This window comes from Hyla sarda, chromosome 12 (genome assembly GCF_029499605.1).
Source record: "Hyla sarda isolate aHylSar1 chromosome 12, aHylSar1.hap1, whole genome shotgun sequence".
Taxonomy (NCBI): domain Eukaryota; kingdom Metazoa; phylum Chordata; class Amphibia; order Anura; family Hylidae; genus Hyla; species Hyla sarda.
The window spans coordinates 9,740,069-9,761,343 of record NC_079200.1 but is presented as its reverse complement, the minus strand read 5'-3'; positions in this window follow the sequence as shown (position 1 = coordinate 9,761,343).

The following is a 21,275-nucleotide window of genomic DNA, read 5'->3' as shown; positions in this document are numbered from 1 at the left end:
TGTTGCATCAAATCTCTGTATTGCTAAATGGAACTAAACTGTGTCGCTGTATTGGACCTATTCACAATGTACAATCTAGGACAGTGGTCTCCAACCTGCGGACCTCCAGATGTTGCAAAACTACAACTCCCAGCATGCCCGGACAGCCGTTGGCTGTCCGGGCATGCTGGGAGTTGTAGTTTTGCAACATCTGGAGGTCCGCAGGTTGAAGACCACTAATCTAGAATGTATCAAGGGGGTCGTCATCCCCTTCTGTTCGACGGACTTCAGACAAATTTAATAGGGTTGTGTATCGATCCTTAATATCTTATTAAATTAAATTTCGGACAAATCTATCTAGAACATAAAGCAAAGCAGAGTTGACACAGCTCACCCTTGTGCCCTCGCCACGGCGCGGACAGGACCGGACCCCAGTCCAGCAATTGCAGGAGAAATGAAGAGAAAGTCCAGCGTGGCAATTCAAGCAATACTTGGTACTTTATTTAGCAATCAGCCAACATGGAAGACAGGTGACGCGTTTCGTCCACAATAGTCGTACCAAAGGCTACGTATTGTGGCCGAAACGCGTCACCTGTCTTCCATGTTGGCTGATTGCTAAATAAAGTACCAAGTATTGCTTGAATTGCCACGCTGGACTTTCTCTTCATATCTAGAACATACACACAGGCGAAATCCATCCGAGTCGAGCATATGAACAGTCTCTTAACCCCTTAAGGACCGGGGGGTTTTCCGTTTTTGCATTTTCGTTTTTTGCTCCTTGCCTTTAAAAAATCATAACTCTTTCAATTTTGCACCTAAAAATCCATATGATGGCTTATTTATTGCGCCACCAATTCTACTTTGTAATGACGTCAGTCATTTTGCCCAAAAATCTACGGTGCAACGGGAAAAAAAATCATTGTGCGACAAAATTGAAAAAAAACGCTGTTTTGTAACTTTTGGGGGCTTCCGTTTCTACGTAGTACATTTTTTGGTAAAAATGACACCTGATATTTATTCTGTAGGTCCATACGATTAAAATGATACCCTACTTATATAGGTTGGATATTGTCGCACTTCTGGAAAAAATCATAACTACATGCAGGAAAATTAATACGTTTAAAATTGTCATTTTCTGATCCCTATAACTTTTTTATTTTTCCGTGTATGGGGCGGTATGAGGGCTAATTTTTTGCGCCGTGATCTGAAGTTTTTAACGGTACCATTTTTGCATTAATAGGATTTATTGATCAAATGATATAATCAAATGATATTGATTAAATTATATAAAAAGTGACCAAAAATGCACTATTTTGGACTTTGGAATTTTTTTGCCCGCACGCCATTGACCGAGTGGTTTAATTAATGATATATTTTTATAATTGGGACATTTCCGCACGCGGTGATACCATATATGTTTATTTTTATTTACACTGTGTTTTTTTTTTTTATTGGAAAAGGGGGGTGATTCAAACTTTTAATAGGGGAGGAGTTAAATGATCTTTATTCACTTTTTTTTTCACTTTTTTTTTGCAGTGTTATAGGTCCCATAGGGACCTATAACACTGCACACACTGATCTCTTATACTGATCATTGTTATCCCATAGGGACCTATAACACTGCACACACTGATCTCTTATACTGATCATTGTTATCCCATAGGGACCTATAACACTGCACACACTGATCTCTTATACTGATCATTGTTATCCCATAGGGACCTATAACACTGCACACACTGATCTCTTATACTGATCATTGTTATCACATAGGGACCTATAACACTGCACACACTGATCTCTTATACTGATCATTGTTATCCCATAGGGACCTATAACACTGCACACACTGATCTCTTATACTGATCATTGTTATCCCATAGGGACCTATAACACTGCACACACTGATCTCTTATACTGATCATTGTTATCCCATAGGGACCTATAACACTGCACACACTGATCTCTTATACTGATCATTGTTATCCCATAGGGACCTATAACACTGCACACACTGATCTCTTATACTGATCATTGTTATCCCATAGGGACCTATAACACTGCACACACTGATCTCCTATGCTGATCACTGGTTTCTCATAAGAAACCAGTGATCAACGATTCTGCCGCATGACTGCTCATGTCTGGATCTCAGGCACTGAGCAGTCATTCGGCGATCGGACAGCGAGGAGGCAGGAATGGGCCCTCCCGCTGTCCTGTCAGCTGTTCGGGATGCCGCGATTAGCCGCGGCTATCCCGAACAGCCCGACTGAGCTAGCCGGGAACTTTCACTTTTAGCCGCGTGGCTCAGCTCTGAGCGCGCGGCTAAAGGGTTAATAGCGCGCGGCGCCGCGATCGGCGCTGCGCGCTATTAGAGGCGGGTCACGGCTTCACTATGACGCCCGGCCCGCCGTGATATGACGCGGGGTTACTGTGTAACCCCGTGTTATATCAGAAGAGCAGGACCAAGGACATACCGGTACGTCCTTGGTCCTTAAGGGGTTAAAGGGGTACTCCGGTGAAAACCTTTTTTCTTTTAATCAACTGGTGGCAGAAAGTTAAACATATTTGTAAATTACTTCTATTAAAAAATCTTAATCCTTCCAGTACTTATTAGCTGCTGAATACTACAGAGGAAATTCCTTTCTTTTTGGAACACTGATGACATCACGAGCACAGTGCTCTCTACTGACATCTCTGTCCATTTTAGCAACCGTGCATAGCAGATGTATGCTAAGGGCAGCATGGTGGCTCAGTGGTTAGCACTACTGCCTTGCAGTGCTGGGGACTTTGGTTCAAATCCCACTAAGGACAACAATAAATAAAGTGTTATTATTATTATAACATCAGCAGAGAGAACTGTGCTCGTGATGTCATCAGAGAGAATTCCAAAAAGAAAAGAATTTCCTCTGTAGTATTCAGCAGCTAATAAGTACAGGAAGGATTAAGATTTTTTAATAGAAGTAATTTGCAAATATGTTTAACTTTCTGCCACCAGTTGATATAAAAGAAAAAAGTTTTCACCGGAGTCCCCCTTTAAAGGAGTACTACAGTGGGAATTTTTTTTTTCATATCAACTGGCTCCAGAAAGTTATAAAGATTTGTAAATTACTTCTATTAAAAAATCTTAATCCTTCCAGTACTTATCAGCTGCTGAAGTTGAGTTGTTCTTTTCTGTCTGACAACAGTGCTCTCTGCTAACACCTCTGTCCATGTCAGGAACTGTCCAGAGCAGGAGAGGTTTGCAATGGGGATTTGCTCCTACTCTGGACAGTTCCTGACATGGACAGTGGTGTCAGCAGAGAGCATTGTGGTCAGACAGAAAAGAACAACTCATGTTATGCAGCTGATAAGTACTGGAAGTATTAATATATATATATATATATATATATTTTTTTTTTTTTTTTTTTTTTTTTTTTAAAGAAGTAATTTACAAATCTGTTTAACTTCCTGGAGCCAGTGGACATGAAATTTTTTTTTTGCTTTTGACCAGAGTACCCCTTTAAATAGGACAAGACGGTAAAACCCTAAACAGCTGTTCCGAAATATCCAGCAGCCATATATAGAGGCCGCAGCGCTCATCTGATTGTCACGCCCCCTTTCTAACAACTGATCAGCACAGGTGCCGAGTCAATCTCAGAAAATCCTTCATTGCCTGATGCTTTTGTTTTCGATTAGACCCTCCTTAGATGGTGAGGACCACCCGTGGTCAGGTATGTCAGTGAAGATGAGACCTTAGTGAGTCAGAAGATGCGTCCTCTATGAGGTAACGGCTCCAGTAGTAATATTTTGGGATCACATGCCTCAGATACCATTGCTGCCATAATAGACGGCATTTCTTCCTATCGGTTTTCATACGTCCTTCATGGACAGCGCGGCGGTGATTCTAGTGCAGCAGTTCAGTCTCCATAAGGGAAATGTGTCTTAAAGGGGTACTCCACCCCTAGACATCTAGGGGATAAGATGTCTGATCGTGGGGGTCCCGCCACTGGGGACCCCCGCAATATAGCATGCGGCACCCACCTGTTTCTGCTCCGGAAGCGCTGGAGGGTCTGGGTCCCGACCACAGGAACGGAAGTTCGTGACGTCACGACTCTGCCCCCGTGTGACGGCACACCCCGCCCCCTCAATGCAAGTCTATGGGAGGGGGCGTGATGGCAGTCACGCCCCCTCCCATAGACTTGCATTGAGGGGGCGGGCGTGACGTCACGATCTTCCGTTCCCGTGGACCCAGACCCTCCAGCGCTTCCGGAGCAGAAACAGGTGGGTGCCGCATGCTATATTGCGGGGGTCCCCAGCGATCCTTTGGATAGGGGATAAGATGTCTAGGGGTGGAGTACCCCTTTAACTTGCACCCGACCATTGTAACCTTATATAAACTTCCCATCTTGCCCCCAGTACTTACACATGATTTTCAGGTTGTCCTCTCTGAGCTGGATACAGACCAGGAGTTGCACCTAGTTTGCATCCGATACACTGACTTCATGAATCATCTTTAGTCACATGTTGATTCTGCCGATACATTTCTCCTATTTTAAGGTATTCCTCTCCTTCAGTGGTCTCAAACTGTGGCCCTCCAGATGTTGCAAAACTTCAACTCCCAGCATGCCTGGGCTGACAAAAGCCTCTCTTCTCCAGATGATCCACTCTGTCCCTGAAAGGTATATCAAGGCTTCCCTCTCATCCCTTTGTGCAGTGGTCTCAAATTGTGGCCCTCCAGATGTTGCAAAACTTCAACTCCCAGCATGCCTGGGCTGCCAAAAGCCTGTCTTCTCCAGAGGATCCACTCTGTCCCTGAAAGGTATATCAAGGCTTCCCTCTCATCCCTTTGTGCAGTGGTCTCAAATTGTGGCCCTCCAGATGTAGCAAAACTTAAACTCCCAGCATGCCCTTACAGCCCATGGTGGAAGTTGTGGGAAATCACAGAATTGTGAGATTACGGTCACACAGGTACAGATACTATATTAGGGACTACACTAACATTACAGCCCCTGTAGAATAGTCAAATAAAAAAGAAGATCCTGGAATACCCCTTTAAAGAAGCACTCCAGGATTGTTTGTTTTTTGCCCATATCAGTTTCCTTCCAGCACAACTGCATTTATCTTCATGTAACTTGGTCATGTGATCACCGGTCTGACACAAAAAAACTTACTGTTACTGTACTTAATATAAGTATCAAGAGTTCCGTTGTGGTTTTTGGCTTCATGTGAACTACAAAATCCCTCCTACTGGCTCCCAGACCCCTCCTCACTCAGCTGCATCTGTAATCTCTATGGGGTCAGGATATTTAGTAGTTATTCACCTCCCCTCCAGCTCTATCTGTATACTGCTGCTATCTCTATGGGATCAGGATATATAGTAGTTATTCACCTCCCCTCCAGCTCTGTCTGTATACTGCTGCTATCTCTATGGGATCAGGATATATAGTAGTTATTCATCTCCCCTCCAGCTCTATCTGTATACTGCTGCTATTTCTATGGGATCAGGATATATGGTAGTTATACACATCCCCTCCAGCTCTATCTGTATACTGCTGCTATCTCTATGGGATCAGGATATATGGTAGTTATACACATCCCCTCCAGCTCTATCTGTATACTGCTGCTATCTCTATGGGATCAGGATATATAGTATTTATACACCTCCCCTCCAGCTCTATCGGTATACTGCTGCTGCTATCTCTATGGGATCAGGATATTTAGTAGTTATTCACCTCCCCTCCAGCTCTATCTTTATACTGCTGCTGCTCTCTCTATGGGATCAGGATATATAGTAGTTATTCACCTCCCCTCCAGCTCTGTCTGTATACTGCTGCTATCTCTATGGGATCAGGATATATAGTAGTTATTCACCTCCCCTCCAGCTCTATCTGTATACTGCTGCTGCTATCTCTATGGGATCAGGATATATAGTAGTTATACACCTCCCCTCCAGCTCTATCTATATACTGCTGCTGCTATCTCTATGGGATCAGTATACAGTGGGTAAAAAAAGTATTTAGTCAGCCCCCAATTGTGCAAGTTCTTCAGCACTAGAAGCCTGACGAGATGACCAGCTGCACTAATCAAACACCTGACCTTCAGCCATAAACAAACCTGGAGTGCTTCTTTAAGTCAGAATTACCCTTTACTATCACATAAGTAAATTAAGTGCAGACAAAGAACCTAGATATGTGTATTGTTGGTAGGGTCGCCACCTTTCTTGCAAAAAACATTCCGGCCATGCTAATTTGCATAATTAATTATATCACAGGATGCACATATGTGGGGGAAATTTTGTCCTATTCTGACCCCTATAATGTTTTTATTTCTCCTTATACGGGGCCTGTGTGAGGGTCATTTTTGGTGCCTTGATCTGCAGTTTTTAGCAGGATCATGTTAGTTTTGATGTGACTTTTTGATCGCATTTTTTATTAAATTCGGGAGTTGCAGTTAATTACTAACTACAACTCCCAGCATGCCCTGATACAGCCTGTGGCTCAGCAGCTGCACCAAACGAAAACTACAACTCCCATCATGTTGGACTATATAGTAGTATATAGTATAGGTCAGTGTTTCCCAATGAAGGGTGCCTCCAGCTGTTGCAAAACTACAACTCCCAGCATGTTGGACTATATAGTAGTATATAGTATAGGTCAGTGTTTCCCAACCAGGGGTGCCTCCAGCTGTTGCAAAACTACAATTCCCAGCATGTTGGACTATATAGTATTATATAGTATAGGTCAGTGTTTCCAAACCAGGGGTGACTCCAGCTGTTGCAAAACTACAACTCCCAGCATGTTGGACTATATAGTATTATATAGTATAGGTTAATGTTTCCCAACCAGGGGTGCCTCCAGCTGTTGCAAAACTACAACTCCCAGCATGTTGGACTATATAGTAGTATATAGTATAGGTCAGTGTTTCCCAACCAGGGGTGCCTCCAGCTGTTGCAAAACTAAAACTCCCAGCCTGTTGGACTATATAGTAGTATATAGTATAGGTCAGTGTTTCCCAACAAGGGGTGCCTCCAGCTGTTGCAAAACTACAACTCCCAGCATGTTGGACTATATAGTAGTATATAGTATAGGTCAGGGTTTCCCAACCAGGGGCGCCTCCAGCTGTTGCTAAACTACAACTCCCAGCATGTTGGACTATATAGTAGTATATAGTATAGGTCAGTGTTTCCCAACCAGGGGTGCCTCCAGCTGTTGCAAAACTACAACTCCCAGCATATTGGACTATATAGTAGTATATAGTATAGGTTAATGTTTCCCAACCAGGGGTGCCTCCAGCTGTTGCAAAACTACAACTCCCAGCATGTTGGACTATATAGTAGTATATAGTATAGGTCAGTGTTTCCCAACCAGGGGTGCCTCCAGCTGTTGCAAAACTTCAACTCCCAGCATGTTGGACTATATAGTAGTATATAGTATAGGTCAGTGTTTCCCAACAAGGGGTGCCTCCAGCTGTTGCAAAACTACAACTCCCAGCATGCCCGGACAGCCATCGGCTGTCCGGGCATGCTGGGAGTTGTAGTTTTGCAACAGCTGTAGGTGCTCTGGTTTGTGCAACATTCCAGGAGTTGTAGGATTGGTTGGATAAATCCCGGCCATTGCATTGCCAGTATTTTTTATATATAAATACCGGCAGGGTGGTAACCCTAATTGTTGGTGCATTATGCTGTTAGGTTCCTTGTATTGTTGTTTCTGTGCTGATGACCTTATTTTCTCAGTAAAGCCATTAAGGTGCGCGGAGCAGGAATGTCATCTCTCATGGATCTGCACAGTGTAAACAAATGGCAGAAGGCCCAGGGGGGGAATCTGCAGAAGAGCGCTAAGTAAACTCTGCTTATCCCCGGGTCTGTAGAGGTCACATTCTGACACCTGGTCAATCCACTCCTGGGCCAAATAGTCCATTACATTGTGACGGCTTCCTCCGGGGCTACAAGACAATTACACAAAAATAACAGACTTATAACTAATTACAATGGCCGACGCGTTTCCTGCCGCTGTCATCGCCGTAATACTGAGGGAGAATCAGTAATAATGAGGGACAGGTGAAATACCAGCAAGGTCAATACTGATTATAGGGGCGGCCATCAATAGGCTGTCAGACATCGCCATGTCAGGTCCTTAAAGGGAGCGACAGCGTAAGCTCAATGGGTGCAAAGAAAAGTGACAGGGAACTCAAAGGGACCAATCAAATTACAGCGACGGCTAAACTGCGGGTAATAGGTAATAATCTGATTGGTTCATCTACACATCCTCCATTGGACAATCAATTAGCAGATTTGTTTTCCAGTAGATTCTCTATTCTGATGACAATTATCTGTATACCTCTTCCCGTGACATCACCTCTGCTATATACCTCTTCCCGTGACATCACCCCTGCTGTATATCTCTTCCTGTGACATCACCCCTGCTATATACCTCTCCTCATTACATCACCCCTGCTATATACCTCTCCTGTGACATCACCCCTGCTATATAACTCTCCTCATTACATCACCTCTGCTATATACCTCTCCTCATTACATCACCTCTGCTATATACCTCTTCCCGTGACATCACCCCTGCTATATACCTCTTCCCGTGACATCACCCCTGCTATATACCTCTCCTGTGACATCACCCCTGCTATATACCTCTCCTGTGACATCACCCCTGCTATATACCTCTTCTCATGACATCACCCCTGCTATATACCTCTTCCCGTGACATCACCCCTGCTATATACCTCTTCCCGTGACATCACCCCTGCTATATACCTCTTCCCGTGACATCACCCCTGCTATATACCTCTCCTGTGATATCACCCCTGCTATATACCTCTCCTGTGACATTACCCCTGCTATATACCTCTCCTCATGACATCACCCCTGCTATATACCTCTCTTGTGACATCACCCCTGCTATATACCTCTCCTCATTACATCACCCCTGCTATATACCTCTCCTCATTACATCACCCCTGCTATATACCTCTCCTCATTACATCATCCCTGCTATATACCTCTCTTGTGACATCACCCCTGCTATATGCCTCTCCTGTGACATCACCCCTGCTATATACCTCTCTTGTGACATCACCCCTGCTATATACCTCTCCTCATTACATCACCCCTGCTATATACCTCTCCTGTGACATCACCCCTGCTATATGCCTCTCCTCATTACATCACCCCTGCTATATACCTCTCCTCATTACATCATCCCTGCTATATACCTCTCTTGTGACATCACCCCTGCTATATACCTATCCTGTGACATCACCCCTGCCATATACCTCTGCTGTGACATCATCTCTGCTATATACCTGTCCTCGTGACATCACCCCTGCTATATACCTCTCCCGTGACCTCACCCCTGCTATATACCTCTCCTGTGACATCACCCCTGCTATATACCTCTCCTCATTACATCACCCCTGCTATATACCTCTCCTGTGACATCACCCCTGCTATATGCCTCTCCTCATTACATCACCCCTGCTATATACCTCTCCTCATTACATCACCCCTGCTGTATACCTCTCCTCATTACATCACCCCTGCTATATACCTCTCCTCATTACATCATCCCTGCTATATACCTCTCCTCATTACATCATCCCTGCTATATACCTCTCCTCATTACATCAACCCTGCTATATACCTCTCCTCATTACATCACCCCTGCTGTATACCTCTCCTCATTACATCACCTCTGCTATATACCTCTCCTGTGACATCACCCCTGCTATATACCTCTCCTCATTACATCACCCCTGCTATATACCTCTCCTGTGACATCACCCCTGCTGTATACCTCTCCTCATTACATCATCCCTGCTATATACCTCTCCTCATTACAGCACCCCTGCTATATACCTCTCCTCATTACATCACCCCTGCTATATACCTCTCCTCATTACATCACCCCTGCTATATACCTCTCCTCATTACATCACCTCTGCTATATACCTCTCCTCATTACATCATCCCTGCTATATACCTCTCCTCATTACAACACCCCAGCTATATACCTTTTACCGTGACATCACCATGCTATATACCTCTCCTTATTACATCACCTCTACTATATACCTCTTCTGTGACATCACCCCTGCTGTATACCTCTCCTGTGACATCACCCCTGCTATATACCTCTCCTGTGACATCATCCCTGCTATATACCTCTGCTGTGACATCATCTCTGCTATATACCTGTCCTCGTGACCTCACCCCTGCTATATACCTCTCCCGTGACATCACCCCTGCTATATACCTCTCCTGTGACATCACCCCTGCTATATACCTCTCCTGTGACATCACCCCTGCTATATACCTCTCCTGTGACATCACCCCTGCTGTATACCTCTTCCTGTGACAACACCCCTGCTATATACCTCACCTGTGACATCACCACTGCTGTATACCTCTCCTCATGACATCATCCCTGCTATATACCTCTCCTGTGACATCACCACTGCTGTATACCTCTTGATGTGATGTCTTTTTGGGAAAATCGATTGATGATGAAAGGCTTGAGGAGGGAGACGTTGAAAGAGTTCAGAATTCGCAAAGAAGAAGACAGATGACGAAAATGAATAAAGAAATTCAACCTGGAAAAGAATAGAGACCATCTGACCTGCCGAGGGTTCAGTCGCTGTGCAGACTGGAGATATAAAAGATTCTTGTGATCCATATAGAAATGACTGGATAAGAAGAACCTTCCAATAGATGTCACCACTCTTCCAAAGAAAGATTAATTGCGAGAAGTTCCCGATCTCCAATAGAATAGTTCCTTTCTGCAGGAGAAAAGGTCTTGGAGAAGAAGCCACAAGTCACTGTTAAACCTTTTGGAGGTCTTTTGAGTCAGAACGGCGCCAGCTCCTACAGATGAGGCGTCGACCTCTAGGTAGAAAGGTTTCTCAGGATTGGGTCTCGACAACACTGGCACCGAGGCAAATGTCAATTTTAATAGGGAAAAGGCTTCTTCAGCCTCAGGAAACCAGGATTTGGGATTACAGTTCTTTTTAGTAAGAGCCCCAATCGGTGCAACCAAAGAAGAAAAGTGTGGAATGAACTGACGATAATAATTGGCAAACTCCAGAAAGCGTTGTATTGCCTGTAGGCCAGTAGCTCGAGGCCAGTCCAAAACTGCCGACAGCTTATCAGGGTCCATCTGGAGACCTTGGTTGGAAACGATATAACCAAGAAATGGAAGACTTGACTTCTCCAAAAGGCATTTCTCGAGACGGCATATAAAGGATTGTCCCGGAGGCATTGTAGGACCTGTCGCACATGTGAACGATGCACCTCTAAATCGGGAATCGAGAAGATCAGGATGTCATCAAGGTACACAACAACACGTGTAGAGTAGATCACAGAAGATATCGACAAATTATTGGAAGACAGCCGGAGCGTTACAGAGGCCAAAAGGCATCACAAGGTACTCAAAGTGCCCATCGTGAGTATTAAAGGCCATCTTCCATCCATCTCCTTCTCAAATTCGAATGAGGTTGTATGCTCCCCGCAGATCCAGCTTCGGGAAGACCTTGGCACCCCGTAGCTGATCAAAGAGTTCCGAAATCAAAGGTAGAGGGTAGCGATTCTTGATCTTGATTTTATTTAGCCCCCAATAGTCAATACAGGTGGCGGAGTGACCCGTCCTTTCCCACAAAGAAGAATCCAGTCCAGAGGTGGACTTCCGGATGAAGTCCTTTTGCAGGTTTTATTTGATGTATTGAGCCATAGCTTGCGACTCAGGGACAGACTGGGGAGGCGTAGTCCCAGGCTGAAGGTCGATTGGACAATCATGGGGACGATGCGGTGGAAGACACTCTGCCTGCTTCTTGCAGAACACATCTGAACAATCACGATAAGGAAGAGGCAGACCCGGCTGGGAAGGAGATGAAGAGATGGTCCCCAGCGGGTGACCTCACCAGTTTGCCAGTCGAGATGCGGAGCGTGACGTTGTAGCCAGGGAAGACCGAGAAGAAGCTCCAAAGTACAATGAGGAAGCACGTAGAACTCAATCTTCTCCTTGTGTAACACACTCACTTGTAAAAGAAGAGGTTCAGTGAGGAATTGCAGCGCACAATTCATGGATTCTCCGTTGATAGAAGAAATGTACATAGGCTTAATGAGCCGAGTCACTGGGAGACTATGTTTGTGAACCAGGGAGGCGTTAATAAAGTTTCCAGCGGAACCAGAGTCCAAAAAGGCTACAGAAGGGAACGATGCCCTGGAAGGAGTATATACTCGGCATGGTCAAACGAGGACAGGTAGTATTCACACCTAAGGACGCCTCTCCCACATGCCCTAGGTGCGAGCGTTTCCCGGATGAGTTGGTCGTATAGAACAGTCTTTGAGGAAATGCTCTGGGCTGGCACAATAGAGACACAAGTTTTCATTTTCAAATAAATAAATTGCGCCGGCAGGACCTCTCCTGCTGGGTTAATCGAGCATGATCCATCTGCACAGCCTCTTCGGCAGAGGGAAAAGAAGATGGTTGAGGTGGACGTTGGGACACAGGTGCCAAACGGGGAAACGTCGTTTCTGAGTAGGTTTACGCTCTTGACGAAGCTCCTCCTGCCTCTTGGCAAAGTGCACATCAATTCAAGAGGCCAACAGAATAAGATCCCTCAGGGAAGACTGAGGATCCCGTGCAGCGAGAACATCCGTGACTCTACTAGAGTCCCTATTTAAAGGTGGCACACAGGGCCTCGTCATTCCAGGCCAATTCGGAGGCTAGGGTGCGGAATTGAACTGCATAATCACCAACAGGAAGGCGGCTTGTAGGTTGGTCGTCACAGGATCTCCTTTATCCCAGAGAGGAGTAGCCCAGGCCAGGGCCTTGCTGGAAAGAAGGGTGACCATGAATGCCACTTTGGCAAGTTCAGAGGGGAACTAGTTGTCCATAAGTTCCACGTGCATGGAGCACTGGGTAACGAAACCCCTGCACAGTTTAGGGTCCCCTTCAAATGTAGAAGGCAGTTGCTTTGACCAAGGGATGTCACGGAAGCTGTAGACCCAGAGGAAGCCACTGGAGCAGGTTGCGGCAGTTGCTGCTGCTGCTGTTGCTGAATGGAGAGGAGCTGCTGCATCATGCCGGATAAGTGATCCAGTTGTTGAGCCTGTTGCGCCAACTGTTGTGACTGTTGAGCCACAATCGTGGAGAGATCCGAGACGCTAGGCAGAGGCACCTTGGCGGGATCCAGGCATGAAGGTCAGGACAGGTGGCACTGGAGGGTGGTCAGGGAACGGAGCTGAAGGAACTGGAACATGAAATAGCAGAACACACAGGAGGAACGCTTTCTCTAAGGCAGCAAGGCACAAAGATCCAGCAAGGGGAAACAGGAAGTGCTGACACTAATAGTGTAAGCGAGCAGCAGTAACCAATTAAGGGCGTACTGGACCTTTAACTCACAGAGAGCCAACGTGCGCACCCTAGAGGGCGGGTACACACACGCCGGTGATTTGGGACAGCAGAGGAAGCACGAGGTGAGTAACGGCCCGGCGTTCACATGTGGGTGCGTCCCGCGATGCAAACCACAGCCCCACCAGCAGAGGAGGACGGGGCAGGAGAGTTGTAACATTGGCCCACCTGAACACTGCCAAGTTGGGAGCTATCGAGCAGCGTTGGGCTTCAAGATTAGCCAATTTCAGTTTCACCATCAAGTACAGAAGCGGCAAGTTTAATGTCAATGCCGACGTACTGTCTAGGACGACTCCCGGCGAAGAACCCCCTGTCGAAGACGTGTGGGAAGACGTGGAGATGCCCCAAATCTACCAACGGTTCGTGAACCAGAACCGAAAAGGCTAAAGAAGACCTATTCACCTGGAAGACTCTTCAGGACGAAAGTCGAGTCATGGGGGATCTGTTGGACTACCTTCTGGCGAAAAAGGTACCAACCCATCTACGCCAGGCCCGGTGTGACTGAAACGTCTGTGGCGACAGAGGAAGCGACTGTTTGTGCACAAAGGACTGTTGTACCAAAATTATCTGGTGATCGACTTCATCAGATTCTGGATCCCCGAAGAGAAGCGGTGATGGTCCTCAACGCAAACCATGATCGGTCGGGACACTTTGGTGTCCACAAGACCGAAGCTACTGTCAGGCGAAGATTCTATTGGATCGGAATGCGGAGCGACATTGAGAAATGGTGCAGTTAATGTGCAGTCTGTAACTTCACAAAAAATGTGCGCAAGGATGCAAGAGCACCCCTCCATTCCATCCAGAGTGAAAGGCCAAACCAGTTGGTCACGCTAGACCATGTCAAGTTGTCTCCCTCCCGGTCCGGGTGTACCTATGCTCTCACCATGGTGGATCACTACTCTAAATGGGTTGTCGTTGTCCCTGTCAAAGATCTCACAGCCAAGACAGCGGCCCAGATGTTTTACTCCAATTGGGTGTAAACCCTTGGGTGTCCGGAGTTTGTCATAACATACCATGGAACGGCTTTCGAGGCCCACCTCTTCCAAGAGCTGTGTCAATTTCATGCCTGCAAGAAACTCTGGACTACTGCTTTTCAGCCCAAGGGGAACGGGCTCTGTGAACACATCAATCAAGTCTTTATCCACATGTTGCGAGCCGCCTCCGTGTCAAGACAAGAAGAGTGGCCCCGACTGCTGCCCGAACTATTGGAGATCTATAATAAGACAGTCCACTGTTCAACAGGGTACACCCCTTTCTACTTGGTGATGGGGCGACATGAACAGCTGCCTAAAGACCGAACATTTGGGCTCCAAGCCCCGTTCAACAACTCTCTGCAAGCCTCCCTGGAATGGGTCTCTGACCACCAGAGAAGAATCTAAGAAGCCAAAGACATTGTTGGCAAGTAGATGGGCTAGGCTCAACAGAGACAACGACAGGGTTATAATAATCATGCCTCTGCCAAAGCACTTCAATTGGGCGACAAGGTGGCTGCGGAAGTTTCCAAGAACCCATAAGTTAGACTCTATCTGGGAGACAGAACCGTACACAGTGACGGCCCTACCTTATCCGGATTCTGATGTGTAAGACGTACAAAAGCATGGGTATGAGCCACAAGTTGTTCACCAAAACCGGTTGTGTCAAGTTGTGTCTAAAAGAAGATCTGCCAGTGCTCCTAGCACCATCTCCTCCAGCCGTCAGACCTGCGAGATAGTATGTCCCAGGCGAAGGGATCCATCTATGGATTTCACCATGTTTTCTCTGAGTCAGCCTGCGTTCTTCTGTGTCTCATCAACCCCTGGGCCAGTCCAACCGACACTAATATCCACACCTGTCCCAGTCTTGTCACCGTTTGCTCCAGCTTATACCCCCGTCTCTAGAGTGCCGATCCTGTCACCAGTCTCTCCACCACTGCTGCCAGCCACTCTGAATCCAACTAGTCCTGGACTAATACCAGCTCCCGAGTTCACTGAGGAAGAGCCAGCTGCCGTTCCAGAGGTTCCAAGAGCTCCCGAAGACAAAGGCGTTCCAGACCCTTCAGAAGTGGTATTGCACAGGTCCCAAAGGTCAACACAAAGACAAATTCCCACAAGGTACAAAGATTAGCTCACAATATAGTGTATAAGGTTATGTACCACACATAGTCGGTTCATATGTAAACACTTAAGTTAGGACTGTGGACTTATCTTGCTCCGCTCCCTCTATGTGATCGACTGTATGCACCTGCTTTTGTAATAAAATCAGCTCTTCTTTGGCAGCAATACGTGAGTGCCGTGTGTTTCTACTACTTCTATACCATTTGACATTTTATCCCTGATCCACAGGATAGGATCACCAGAGCGGCACCCAAATCTCCCTGTTCACAGAGCACAGGGTCCGCACACCCCTCCATGCAATCTCTATGGGAGTGCCAGAGATACACGAGCTCCATACTAAATAAGTCTGCAACCAATTCATGAAGATTGCTGTACGGATACTGTTAGCAGAAAACTCACAACCGGCAGCCAGTAGTCCATTACCAACCAGTGTGCCTGCAGCTAATCCTAATTACCTATGGGCTCCCAATAGAATCCGTTTAGGCTACAGTACAGCAGTGGGGGCAAATAATTTCCTGGCAACCCTGATTTATTTCCCATTACTTATATAGCGCCATATATTCTGGTGTTGTACAGAATTGGTGATAACACACGAGAGCCTGTCCTCAATGGGGCCTGCAGGTCCAGCTTACCTACTGTTATGTTTTTTGAGTTTAGGAGTAAACCAGAGCTCCCAGGAAATGCAGGCAAACAATGAGAGGACATCCAGACTCCATGTTGATGTTGTCTTTGGGTGGAATTCAACACAGGAGCTGAAGGCATCCATGCTAACCACCAAGCTGCCCAAGACTAACACACATAATGTACTTGATAAGTGCTATCGCACCATCTTCCTCACCGCCATTCTCTTATGATGTGGTTGAAGGCCTTATAATAACATTAAAGTTATGGGAACTGGTGTAGGCATCTATCTGTACATGGAGAGAGACGTCTCATTGACGCTTACATTGGGGACATCTCTGATTTCAGACCTAAGCCTGCTTCCACTGTAGGGAAATGTATGTAACTCCAGTGGTTGGCTCCCACCAACGTCTGTCATTTACGGCCCCCTCCTGGACTGGGCCTACTCACTTGTGCCAGAGTAATATTATAGTTTACCATAGAAAAATTGTTCTGAGAAGCTTTCTTATTTTTGTGTTTGACCTGTGTCTGATCTCCTGACTCTGCTTCTCCTGACGCTTGTGTACTGTACCATCTCTCTTGTGTTTGACCCCAAACCTGAGTTGCCTGCCACAACCCTTCTGCCAGTTCCTGTCTACTCTGTTTGCCACCTGCCTTTGGCTGGCCCTTTAGAGCCACGCACTGGCGTCTCGTGGTCCACTGGGCCAGCCACTGCTCACAGTAGGTGCATGCTTGGTAGCCCAGCTGGTACCCACTAGCAGCTGGTTCCAGCTTCCATATAAGCTAGAGGGTACTTAGTTTACTTGAGTTTGGCCCAAAAGTCAAACCCTTTGGGTAGCTCAATGGGTCCAAATCCATAGTTTATTACAATGTATTTACTTAACATTGATCACTTATGGTCAGCAGCGTTACCCCATACACTCCATACACACTGCCTAATCTGGAACACGTATGCCGCCTGCTGCCCATCCTCCACTGGTGCCCTCTGATAGTCCCTCTGCTTAGAGTTTCCTGTTCTACATTTTGACACTTAGTTAATGATCCATTTAACCAATCATTGACTGGATCTGTGACCTGCCTCAGCCTGCAATTGGCTGAATGGGCATTTCTTGTGCATCAGGATGGAGAACAGGAAGCTCCGAGGAGCAGGACCGACACTGTTCAAACAGCACTGTAAGCAGTTTAACCATTAAAAGAATGGGATGGTGAACTTTGTCTTCCCAACTGGTATAGAAAGGAAACATAATCCGTACAGTGAGGAGCAATGCATGGGTGCTTATAACAGGGGTCCCCAGCCCAGTCCTCGGGACCACCAACAGTCCAGTTTTATTCCAATGGAGTATCTAAAAAAAACTGGAATGTTGGTGAACCTGGAGGACTGGGTTGGAGACCAGTGGCTTATACGACTCTACCCTCTTACTCCCACAAAAGACTGTAATAGAATGATTTCTATAATGCACTGAAAATATACCTTAAAAACCTTACACAACTCTACAAAGGATCCCCAAAGGGAATGGGAAGATTAGGATTTACCAACTCATAAGCAACTTGGAATAAAAGTTCAGAACTGTATCAGCCAAGTGACCATTATACCACCATACATGTTACTGGGAAGGAAAGGAGCCGATGAAATCTCGAGGCACGGGGTCCTGTCCATCAAAGTAAACAGCTGCAAGAGGAATGTATCTGCTCGCACGACAAGGACTGACCTGCTTCTAGAGCGTTGTCTATGATAAAACGGTTGTAGGCCTCTTTTATTACGTATGTTCCAGCATAACCTCCGAATGACTGGAGATATTTGGATTAAACTTGGTCACATGTTACTTACATGTCAACTAAAAATATAGTAGAGTTAAATCAAACCTAACCCAAATCCATTTGCAAGGGTGGGTTAGAGGTCTGGATATATGGTCGGGATATGAGGATGGGATATAAGGACAGTATATGAGGACGGGATATGAGATCGCTATATGAGGACGGGATATGAGATCACTATATGAGGACGGGATATGAGGTCGGGATATGAGGTCGGGAGATGAGGACGGGAAATGAGGTCGGGATATGAGGACGGGATATAAGGACTGTATATGAGGACAGGATATGAGATCGCTATATGAGGACGGGATATGAGGTCGGGATATATGGTCGGGATATGAGGATGGGATATAAGGACAGTATATGAGGATGGGATATGAGATCGCTATATGAGGACGGGATATGAGGACGGGATATGAGGTCGGGATATGAGGACGGGATATGAGGACGGGATATGAGGTCGGGATATGAGGAAGTGATATGAGGACGGGATATGAGGATGGGATATGAGGTTGAGATATGAGGACGGGATATGAGGTGGGATATAAGGTCGGGAAATGAGGATGGGATATGAGATCGCTATATGAGGACGGGATATGAGGACGGGATATGAGATCGCTATATGAGGACGGGATATGAGGTCGGCATATGAGGACGGGATATGAGGTCGGGATATGAGGACGGGATATGAGGTCGGGATATGAGGACGGGATATGAGGTCAGGATATGAGGACAGGGTATGAGGACGGGATATTAGGTCAGGATATGAGGACGGGATATGAGGACGAGATATGAGGTCGGGATATGAGGACGAGATATGGGGACGAGATATGAGGTCGGGATATGAGAATGGGATATGAGGTCAGGATATGAGGACAGGATATGAGGACGGCATGTGATGATGGGATATGAGGACAGGATATGAGGACGGGATATGAGGACGTGATATGAGAATGGGATATGAACACGGGATATGAGGACAGGATATGAGGATGGGGATATGAGGACAAGTTATTGGGACGGGGATATGAGGACAGGATATGAGGACGGGATTTGAAAATGGGATATGAGGACAAGTTTTAGGGACGGGGATATGAGGACGGGATATAAGAATGGGATATGAGGACAGGATATGATAATGAGATATGAAGATGGGATATGAGGACGGGATTTGAGAATGGGATATGAGGTCAGGATATGAGGATGGGGATATGAGGTTGGGCTATAAGGTCGGGATATGAGGATGGCATATGAGGTCGGGATATGAGGTCGGGATATGAGGACGGGATATGAGGACAGGGATATGAGGACAAGTTTTGGGGACGGGGATATGAGGACGGGATATGAGGACAGGATATGATAATGAGATATGAGGATGGGATATGAGGACTGGATATGAGGACGGGATATGAGAATGGGATATGATAATGAGATATGAGGATGGGATATGAGGACAGGACATGAGGACAAGATATGAGGTCAAGATATGAGGACGAGATATGAGGGCGGGATATGAGGGCGGGATATGAGGGCAGGAAAGACATTTTTGCTTTTCCTCTCCCACAAGGTTTAGGTAGCAGAAAAGTCATCAGGACCAGATTGTAGGGAATCCGGGATGACATGGGCGCCCATAGGTTCCATGACTCCAATCACCGTCCCATCAGCCAGTAAATACAGTAAATACCCATAGTCGCTTGTGACTAGTATAACAGTATTTATTGTGCACAGTTGAACATACACTGTATATTAGTGCTTACAGCATGGACTTTCCTCAGACTTTACTGTTGTCATGATGACCTGTTCACTTTAATAGTGAAGGTCTAATCATTTTGTACATTACACTTACAATCTATTGATTTGAATAATTTTGTACATTACACTCACAATCTATTGATTTGAATAATTTCGTACATTACACTTACAATCTATTTATTTGAATAATTTCGTACATTACACTCACAATCTATTAATTTGAATAATTTTGTACATTACACTCACAATCTATTGATTTGAATAATTTCGTACATTACACTTACAATCTATTTATTTGAATAATTTCGTACATTACACTCACAATCTATTAATTTGAATAATTTTGTACATTACACTCACAATCTATTGATTTGAATAATTTCGTACATTACACTTACAATCTATTGATTTGAATAATTTCGTACATTACACTTACAATCTATTGATTTGAATAATTTCGTACATTACACTTACAATCTATTGATTTGAATATTGCTGTGTAATAATCCATTTGGCCTGCGGTGGCGCTGCAGAGAACTTGAACCCTTAGCGATGTACTGGACGCTCTGAGGGTTGTGAGGCTATTTCGGTTCCTCTGACATTGAGACTTTTTTTTACAGGTGATGTCATCCGTAGTCATCTCTATATACAGTCAGAATGACCACAAGCTAGAAATACCATATAATGTGGTCAGGCTGAGGAGGATTGTATGAAGCCTCAATAGATGGACTTTATATGGTCAGGATACCAGAAGATCAATCCCATAAATGACTCAAATCATACTTGGGATAGACAAAATCTCTGACACCCAACAGTGCTGACCCAGTGTGGTGGCCCAGTACGGGAGGTGTTACCCTGTACCCTTGCTGTCCTGTCAGGCAGCCTCCCTACAGTGTCCCCTGGGCCCCCTTGGATCCGTCCCCCCATGTAAATATGTTTCTAATGTATTATACCATGTAATGTGTTCAGAAAGTGTTGTCACTTTAAGACTGTTTACCATGTGGCTTGTCATGTGATCATTACCCAGGAGGTACCAGTCACCAGGTGATCCCTGGGGTGACCTATAGGCTTCCTGCTAGTCTCCCCCATATAAGCCCTGGGTGGAGCTTCTCTCTCTTTCCTTACAAGTCTTTGCTGAGGTCACGTCGAGTCCTAGAGAGTCCAGAGTCCTAGGAGCCTCAAGTCCAGTCTGCGGCCACAAGAGGCTACAAGTAACCACAGTCTCAGTATTGTCATTAGTCACGTCAGTCACAGTCACCATTTGTCGAGTCAGTGTGGTCTGCATTAAATTGACCATGTTTACTACAAGTCCCAGCAAGCCCTTAAGGTCTCTGAGTCACTGGTCACCTCCTTAGGCCCTGGCTGAACTGTATAGACTTTACCATCTGTCTACCCTCAGTAAAGCTATCGTTGTCCGTAACTTGGTGTCAGAGTCATTATTGCCCTCGTGCCTAGCCCAGGATCCAGCGGTATACCTTCGGGTGGTATCGAGGATAAACCACACCCTGGCGGCATGAATACAAGGAGTTAATGCCAACTGCCCTTTGCATCACACCCCCCCCCCCCCCACCACCACCACACCAGATTAAGATGGAATCTTTACAATCTAGTA